At 52.2% G+C, this 7,524-nt stretch overlaps 1 long non-coding RNA gene across 5 annotated transcripts in view; it reads right to left on the bottom strand.

Moving 5' to 3' along the window:
* The window catches only part of LOC112823093 (uncharacterized), a 28,814-nt gene extending 21,761 nt beyond the window's left edge, over positions 1–7,053 (bottom strand). Inside the window, exons 1-4 of one of the 5 annotated variants that reach the window (XR_012378209.1) lie at positions 6,680–6,799; positions 5,121–5,183; positions 3,979–4,028; positions 1–600 (exon numbers count right to left, since the gene is read on the bottom strand). The exon at positions 1–600 is cut by the window's left edge and continues 435 nt beyond it. This is a non-coding gene — a long non-coding RNA (uncharacterized lncRNA). Of the gene's footprint in view, positions 601–3,978; positions 4,029–5,098; positions 5,184–6,679; positions 6,800–6,978 lie in introns of those variants that run through there. The other 4 variants (XR_012378208.1, XR_012378207.1, XR_012378210.1 and 1 more) reach the window with 4 other exon arrangements.
* Between the last annotated feature and the right edge of the window lie 471 nt (positions 7,054–7,524).

The raw sequence follows: 7,524 nt of genomic DNA, 5'->3' as shown, positions 1-7,524 counted from the left end.
TGGCTTTTGGCTTCCCTTAGCCTTTTAGGGTAAAATAAAAACTCATGTACACCGTCTACAATGCCTTGTGCATTGTACCCTCTCCAGTCTTGCCCCTCGGCATCCTGGCCATGCTCTGCCCAAGCCAAAACCCTTTCCATTCCTCAAAAATGTCGTGCTTCTCTGCCCCAAGAACTTTTGTGTACCCTCCTCCCCTCCACGTGGAACTCTTCCTCTCCCCACTGACTCCTATTCTCCTCTTGTGTCTTAGCTTAGATTCCGCGGCCTCCACAAAGCCTCCTCTGATTCTGTAAGCTTAAGGTGAAGCATCCCGAAGATGTGGTGCTGCGACCTTCTGTATCTGACTACCTGTAGCACCTAGTGACATTCAAGGTCATTGCCTGTTTGTATTATCTGCCTCCCTTGCTTGACCGTGAACTCCAGGCAGGCATATTCCCAGTGTGGAGCCCACAGTACATGCTTGGGAAGCAGTGGAGGAATGCATGTATGAATGCCTCAAAGCAGTGCTCATGCTCAGGAAAATACATGGACATTTTCGTGAACCGGCTCTTCTACTCATTTTGTCACAGCTTGCACTCTTTTAGGATCTGGTACAAGTCCCTGAAACAGAAGTTGGGAAATGGGGCCAGAGAACAACATTAGTAGTAATATTTACTGTTACCACTATTAGAACACCTGACATTTCCCCTCCCTTTCTACATGAGGCCTGTAGCTTATACTCTAGTTAATCTGACCACACTTTGACCCTCCACGCCCTCATGGTGAGTCCTTACCCAGGACTCTCTTGGGTCTTCATGCAAATCAATCTCAGAGGCCTTTCCTGAAGTCCTTCCTCCTAAACATCAAACGTAAGCCAAGAAATCTCCACTACATACGTGCAGGAGCATCTCATTAAGATGGGGAAACCAAGATCTGGGACACTGAGGCCAAGCTAAGACACCAGGCCCTTCTCTCTCTCCCACAGGCTGCCCATGGGGCCCAAGCAGCCCACTGCAGGACACATCACAGGGGAGAACTTGGAGCTCCGGGGGGGGGCAGGTCGAGTAGCGACTAGACCACCACAGTGCAAAGTGCTCAGCAACCAGATGTGTATGTATGATGGTCTTGGAAAGGAAATAGTTACAAGAGGGACACGTTGTGAATGAAGATGCTTTGGACCCAGAGTGTCAGAAGGTGGAGGCAGAAGCTGAGAGGAAGGGTATTCAAGAGAGGATGGATCCAACATGCCTCAAAGAATGGAGTCATACATTTGCAAGCTGGGAGAGGGTCTCTGATTTCAAAGGAAGGTGGTATTTTGGTTTTCAGACAGATTGGGTTTGTGATGGAACCTAAGAGGAAGTGAAAGTCATAAGACGTCAGCTGCGGAAAGGGATGACAATTTGGAGGTGACCTATGCGGAGGCAATGTTTGCAGGATGGACGAGGGAGATTCTACGACATGAGCCAAATACAGGGCCAACGAGAGCTCCCCCGTTCAACCAAGAAGATCTGGGGAGATGGGGAGAAGAACCTCAAGGAGACAGAGAAAGCCAAGATGTGTGGCCATCCAGAACATAGTGTAAGGTTGCAAGGAAGGAGACAGTAGGGAGTCAGTTTGCAATATTCAATGCTGATTGTATTATCTGAGTCTTTACCGTCGGTTAGGCATGTTTCAAGGAACTCTTCATCAGTGAGCCCCTTTAATTCTTGTGGCAACTCCATGAGTTGGGGGCTTATTTTACAAATGAGCTATCTGAGACTCTGCGAAATGGTACAGCTTATCAAGGCCATATGGCCAGTAAGAGGCAGCGCTAGGATTCAAACCCATTGTGTTGGAACCCATAGCTGAATCTTGGAAGATGAAGAGGAAAATGGAATGGGGGATATATTGGTTTTCTGTGGCTCTAGGTAGCTTGACAAGACAAAACCAAAGCCTCTGTTCTGGATGAGAATAGCCGGAGGTTGAAAAAGATCAAAGCCTAAATACTCCTCTGACTCAGCGAGTCTAGGACAGGGAGACAAATTGGTGAGGGAAGGAGCCCGGGGCCGTGAGACTCAAGGGCCTGCTTCTCTTTAGCTGCTGCCTCTGCCCGGGCAAGAGCAAGGGAGCCTCCTCCAGAGCCTTCTCCCCGGCCTGACTGGAATCCCAGCCCCAGGGTCGCCATTCTGGGTGCTTTCCAAGAGCCCAGGAGCCAGCAAGAGCAGGCAGCGCCGAGATGGAGACCAGCTCGCCCACTTCCTAGAGGCCCTGTGGCAGAAGTCCCTGCCAGCCCAGAAGAAGGTAGAGGCCCTGAGAGGAGTGGGATGTAGGGCAGACCAATCAACATCCAGACACCACCAGGGGTGGTGCTGGGGGCGCGGGGAACACCAGCAAGAAGGGGGCAGGGAAACAAAGGACCCCATCTCCCAGTGCTTGCCCTGGATGCCGGGACAGACCAGAGGGACCTTGTAACAAGGGACGTCCTCGGCCTCCTCAAACTTGAAGCAGATCTAGGGGGCTGGATATTGGGCCCGTGGGCAAAAGGAGGGCCACTCCAGGCCTCAGGGGACTGCCTCTGGTGGGCACAAACCTCCCCTGAGGGGAAATGTTGGTCTCGCTAGACACGTCACGGGATCTCTCACCTCAGAGCTACGTCACCCAAGCCTGTCCTCACCAGTTGGCCAACTTGACGGGACGCACGCGGCTACACCTTCCCCTCCGCTACCTTGGACACGAGTTTATGCTCCACAATAGCTGTGTCCCCGCCTTGCATTCGGTCAATAGGGCTGGCTTTTAAGTCTAGGCAAAGAAGCCTCCCAGATAAAGGAGACAGCATCGGACCTCTCAGCTGCTTTGCTGCTTTGCGTGTGGAAGTGAGTCAGGGCGGACGCTCGCTGCAGGCAGGCTGGAAGTGAGGACAGCACCCTCTGGAGTTGTGCAAATTGCCAACTCTGACAAGCACGGAAGAATCTGCAGGTGAAGGAACCCCAGGCCTCCTCTCCACCCTATTTCTTTCCAGCCGTGCGTGACGGGCCTTCCTTCTATCTCCATGGCTCAGGCAACCCATCCCAGCCTCAGGCCTTCATGAGTCTCTCTGCCTGCGTTATTTCTCCCAGGTGGCACCACGGCTGTCTTCCTTTTGTTCCTAGATCTTGACTCATATGTCAACTCCTCAGAGAGGCTCTCTCTGTCCTGTTTTATTATTTTTAAAGCACTTATCCTTATGCAAAAGTTATTTTAAAGTTATGAACTCGACCCCCCACCCCCCACTCAAATATAAGCTCCACAAGAGCATGGCCTTGGAGCGTCTTGCTTCCTCCTGTGTCCTCCTCACCTAGGAAAGGACCTGACTTTTACTGAGGCTTCTCAGTAAATGTGTGTCCAATGGAATCCATTTGAGGGGTGCCTGGATGGTGCAGTCAGCATCTGACTCTTGGTTTTGGCTCAGGTCGTGATCTCAGGGTCATGGGATTGAGTGGGCTCCGTGCTCAGCGGGGAGCCTGCTTGAGACTCTGTCTCCCTCTGCCCCTCCCCACCGTGCGCTCTCTCTCTCTCTCTCTCTCTCTCTCTCTGTCAAATAAATAAATCTTGGGGGCAAAAATGGAGGTGACCAAATATTTAAAATGATTTGACTATAAGCAATTAAAATTTAGTTACAAATCATTATTTCTGCACATCCCCCAAAACGATCATCTGTTTTCTCCCTAACGGTTTGCCTCTTTCCTTTCATCCTGCCAGATACTACTCTGGGAATGTTGGGAATACGTGTCAACCCCCAATGGTTTCAGGAAACCTATGACTTTAAAAAGACGGTCATCACTGAAGATTGTATAAAACATGCTGTAAAAGGAAAATCTCCAAAGGAGATAAAGGGCATCAGGAGTAGGGCGTCTCCTTTTTATGAACAGTTCCTAGGTGTTGCCTGGCCAGCAGCTCCAACCCCCCCCACCCCACCCCCAGGAAAATAGGCCAGCAGGGAAAGCTGCCTGTGGCCTAGTTTAACCCTTCCCTGCTCCTCACCTCAATAAGATGCTGGGAAAGATCAGAAGAATTCAAGCACTACTTGCTGACTGGAAGAAAACAGCCAAAGGGGGGAAAAAAAGACTGATTCCAATGTCACTCCCCACCCCCAAGCTTTCTTCTCCCAAAGAGCCTTCTGTTCGCAGAAATTAAAGGGCTCTGATAGCAGATCACAAATTCAGGACAGAAAAGCTTCACTATGCAGCTAGAGACCGTATTGTCGGGAACCCGACGTTGGACACTTTTTTTGCTTATGAACTTTTGGAGACCATTCGAATAAAAGACTATTTGTTCCTGGACAAACACCAGCAAAGAAGCCTTTAAGAGGAGGGGACATTTTTGTTTTGCATTTTCTCTTTATAAAAAAGAGAGAGAGAGACTTACTCTACTTGTTTTTCAGATAAAAGAAGCAAATTTGTTTACTCTTGCTGGGGACTCATGTTTACAAGTTCCTATGCCATTGTGGTAAAAAGAAATGCTATTTTTAAAAAATAAAAAGCCACACAAGGCTTCATATGTAGGGTTCTTCTTCCTGCCTCCCCACTTTCATTTTACATATGGCTGTGAGTATACAAGCCAAGTCAAAGCTCACGAGGTAACTCTTTTCTATCTTTCCCAGACTCCTTTCAGAAAAAAAGGCCGTACCTGAACTTGAAAAGCAATCTCTCGTCAAAGTTCAGTGAAATCCTAGCCTCAAAAATCCCACCCCAGATTTGCTCCTTTTCAAAAAACCCAGCTCCTGGCAGATGTGAACACATAGCCTAGGTTTTCAATGCCCCATTCCTTGCAGTATTCATCTTCCTTGTATCCATGGAACGTTTCTGAAATCAAGCTAGCAAGATGTTGAATAATGTCCTTTTAAAAGAGGGTGTGCCATAACTGGGTCACTAACTGTGTGACTAATCACGGTTGCCTGTAACCACAGAGACTGTGGCTTCAACCTGACTTGATCATTTGTAAACCACAAAATGACCCAGCCATCTGCAGGGGCTGCTGGCTCTGGGAGCTTGCAGATCTTCCCAGGCCTGCTCCCTCGTCAGCCCAAGTGGAATGGGAGCCGCCCTCGGCTTGGAGCCCCCGGGCATTTGCAGCAATCAGAACGGATCTGACCAGCTCCAACCTTTGCTTATTCAAGTCTTTACCTGCTCCAGTCTCAGCAAGCAATTGCAACAGTTGCTCTCTGCTCTGAATTCCATTTAGCAATTCTGAGTGCAGAAGAGAAAAAGAAGGGGACTGGAATAAATTTGTTTCCAAGAAAAAACAAAAAAACAAAAACAAAAGGAGAAGGTAACAAGAAAGAAAACTTCCTCCAACTTAGTCTGGGGTCCTTGGTTGTGTCTATCATGGACTCATGCATTGCACTAAAACTTAATCAAATCCATACATCCTTCCCCAAGCGGTGGAGCAATGTAAGGAATATGGGGACAGAGCATCTTTGCCAAGGGTCCCTGGATGACGATGGGGCCTAAGTTGCGAGCACCCAGGCAGGGATCAGCGGCCTCGGGCCAGCAGAGGAGGAGCGTTAACCCCTGCCCTTCCTGCCACCCAAATCATAATTTTTGCAGGACTGCTGTGCTAAAAAATACCACTTAGGAGGAAGAAGTTTATTTATAAATGAGGGAAACGACTGCTCTTAGTCGCAGGGGAAGAGCTGTTCTCACTACCTCTCACCACAAAGCCCCCACCCCAACTGTCTGGAAATAAGGTTATTTTTTCCTAAGAGTCAGGGCAAAGTTAGTGGAAGGTACACACCGCGTGCTAAGCAACGTCTCAGCCCCGCCGCCTTACCTGTGTTCCTTTCAGCCACCCTCCCCCTGCCCGCCCCAGCAAGCCCTCAAGTAAAAACCCACCCTTTTTTTCTTATCACTTTAATTCAATAGGGCAAGTGCTACCGTCTGGGGTTGGGGAAGACGAGGTTTTCACCAAAAGGACGGGCGGGAGCAACAAATGGGAGGGAAACGGGCAACGCTTGTGAAATCCCAAACCGGACTGGTAAGAACAACATCATAAATTATGGATCCCTCGAGCCGCCTCTGGCCTGTCACGGCGTTATCCGTCTCCATGGACTTGCCCGGCGGCGGGCGACACTGTGGTCCGCGAGCGCGGGTCGCTGGGGCCCGGGTTGCTCCCCCTGCCCGGCCGGGTCCCGGGTTGCTCCCGCTGCCCGGCCGGGTCCCAGCGCTCTCCTCACCCCACCCCCCGCGGCGGCCTGGTCTGGGACCCCGGGGACAGCTCGGAGCTCCGCGCTGCGGGACGCGCCAGCTGCGGGGACCGGGACCCGCCGCCCCCCCCGCCCCGCTGGCCGGCCGAGGACAGGCTCGCCATTGTTCCCGGCAGCCCACCCCCCACCCCGCGGGAGCACCCAGCGCCGGGCTCCGCGGTTCGAGCGGGGTCGAGGCAGGGGACACCAGGGGCGCGCGTGGACGGCGCGGGGTGCGCCTTCGCGGGCGGCGTGGCTGGGGGCCCCCCAGAGCAGCGTGCGACATCTGCGCGAGAGCGCGGGGGCGGGAGGGGAGTCGTCACACTCAGGACGCCCATCTGGACTAGTTTCCTCCCGGGCCAGACGCAAGGAGGGAGAAGTCAAGGTTAAACGCCGCGGCGGGGGCTGCGGCAAAGCGCGCAAAACCTCAGCCCCCGCGCCGCGCCCTGCGCCCAGCTCGGCCTGCGGGCCCTGCAGGCCCGCAGGCCACTGCCGCCCCACCTTGCCCTTTGTCTTTCCTCCCGAGCAGATGTGCGGTGACCCCCTGGTATTATTCGTGCTGTCGAGATTAAAGGAGCCTCCGCCCTGTTTAGAAACTGCAATTCTTGTCCCCCCCACCCCCACCCTCAGCAACCCCACCAATTGTTTTGTTTTTGTTTTGTTTTTTGGCAGCGAGTCAACCGCTCATCATAAGGTGGGCAAACCCCTCGGTTCACATTTAAATATGTTTGTGTGCCAAATTGGCCTGCTGTTCCGCCCTTTTAGCTACTGTAACCGGCACCACAGAAACAATGAATTACCAGATTAAAGTCACCGAAAACCGACTCATCCTGCAGATGTTGTCTGCTGAAGGCTGCCTATTGACGAATGTGTAAGGGTGTGTGTGTGTGTGTGTGTGTGCGCGCGCGCGCGCGTGCGCGCGCGTGTAAAGCCTAAGCCAACAGCCTCACATTTGTTTTTTGGTAATTTGTCTTCAGTATGCCCCCCACCCCTTATTTAATGATGAAAGGTCAATTATGAGACTAAGAAACAAGCCACCTTCTCTGGCAAGCCCGCACTCCCAGAAATGAATGGGAGAGCTGGGGTTTCTCATGGGGCAGAGACAAGGGAACTCCGAATCAAGCTGAATTGTGTGTGAGTCAGGCCCTGGAGAAACTGTGGGCAGAGGAAATGTGAGTGGTGGTTTCCTGGATTTCTACTGCAGGAAGAAACCAGCGGTGGGAGGGAGGGCAGTGAAGGGAAGGGGCCAGGGAGGCGGAGCAGGGGACAGAGGAGCGCCCGGAGGGAGGGAGAAGGGCCTCCTTCTGGCGGCGGGGGAAGGGCAGGGTGGATCTGTAGGAGGCTGG

Source organism: Callorhinus ursinus, unplaced genomic scaffold, assembly GCF_003265705.2.
Source record: "Callorhinus ursinus isolate GAN/ISIS: 27379988/994484 unplaced genomic scaffold, GSC_fseal_2.0 scaffold5, whole genome shotgun sequence".
Taxonomy (NCBI): domain Eukaryota; kingdom Metazoa; phylum Chordata; class Mammalia; order Carnivora; family Otariidae; genus Callorhinus; species Callorhinus ursinus.
The sequence above is the reverse complement of the archived record's forward strand: the minus strand, read 5'-3'. Positions and strand labels throughout refer to the sequence as shown.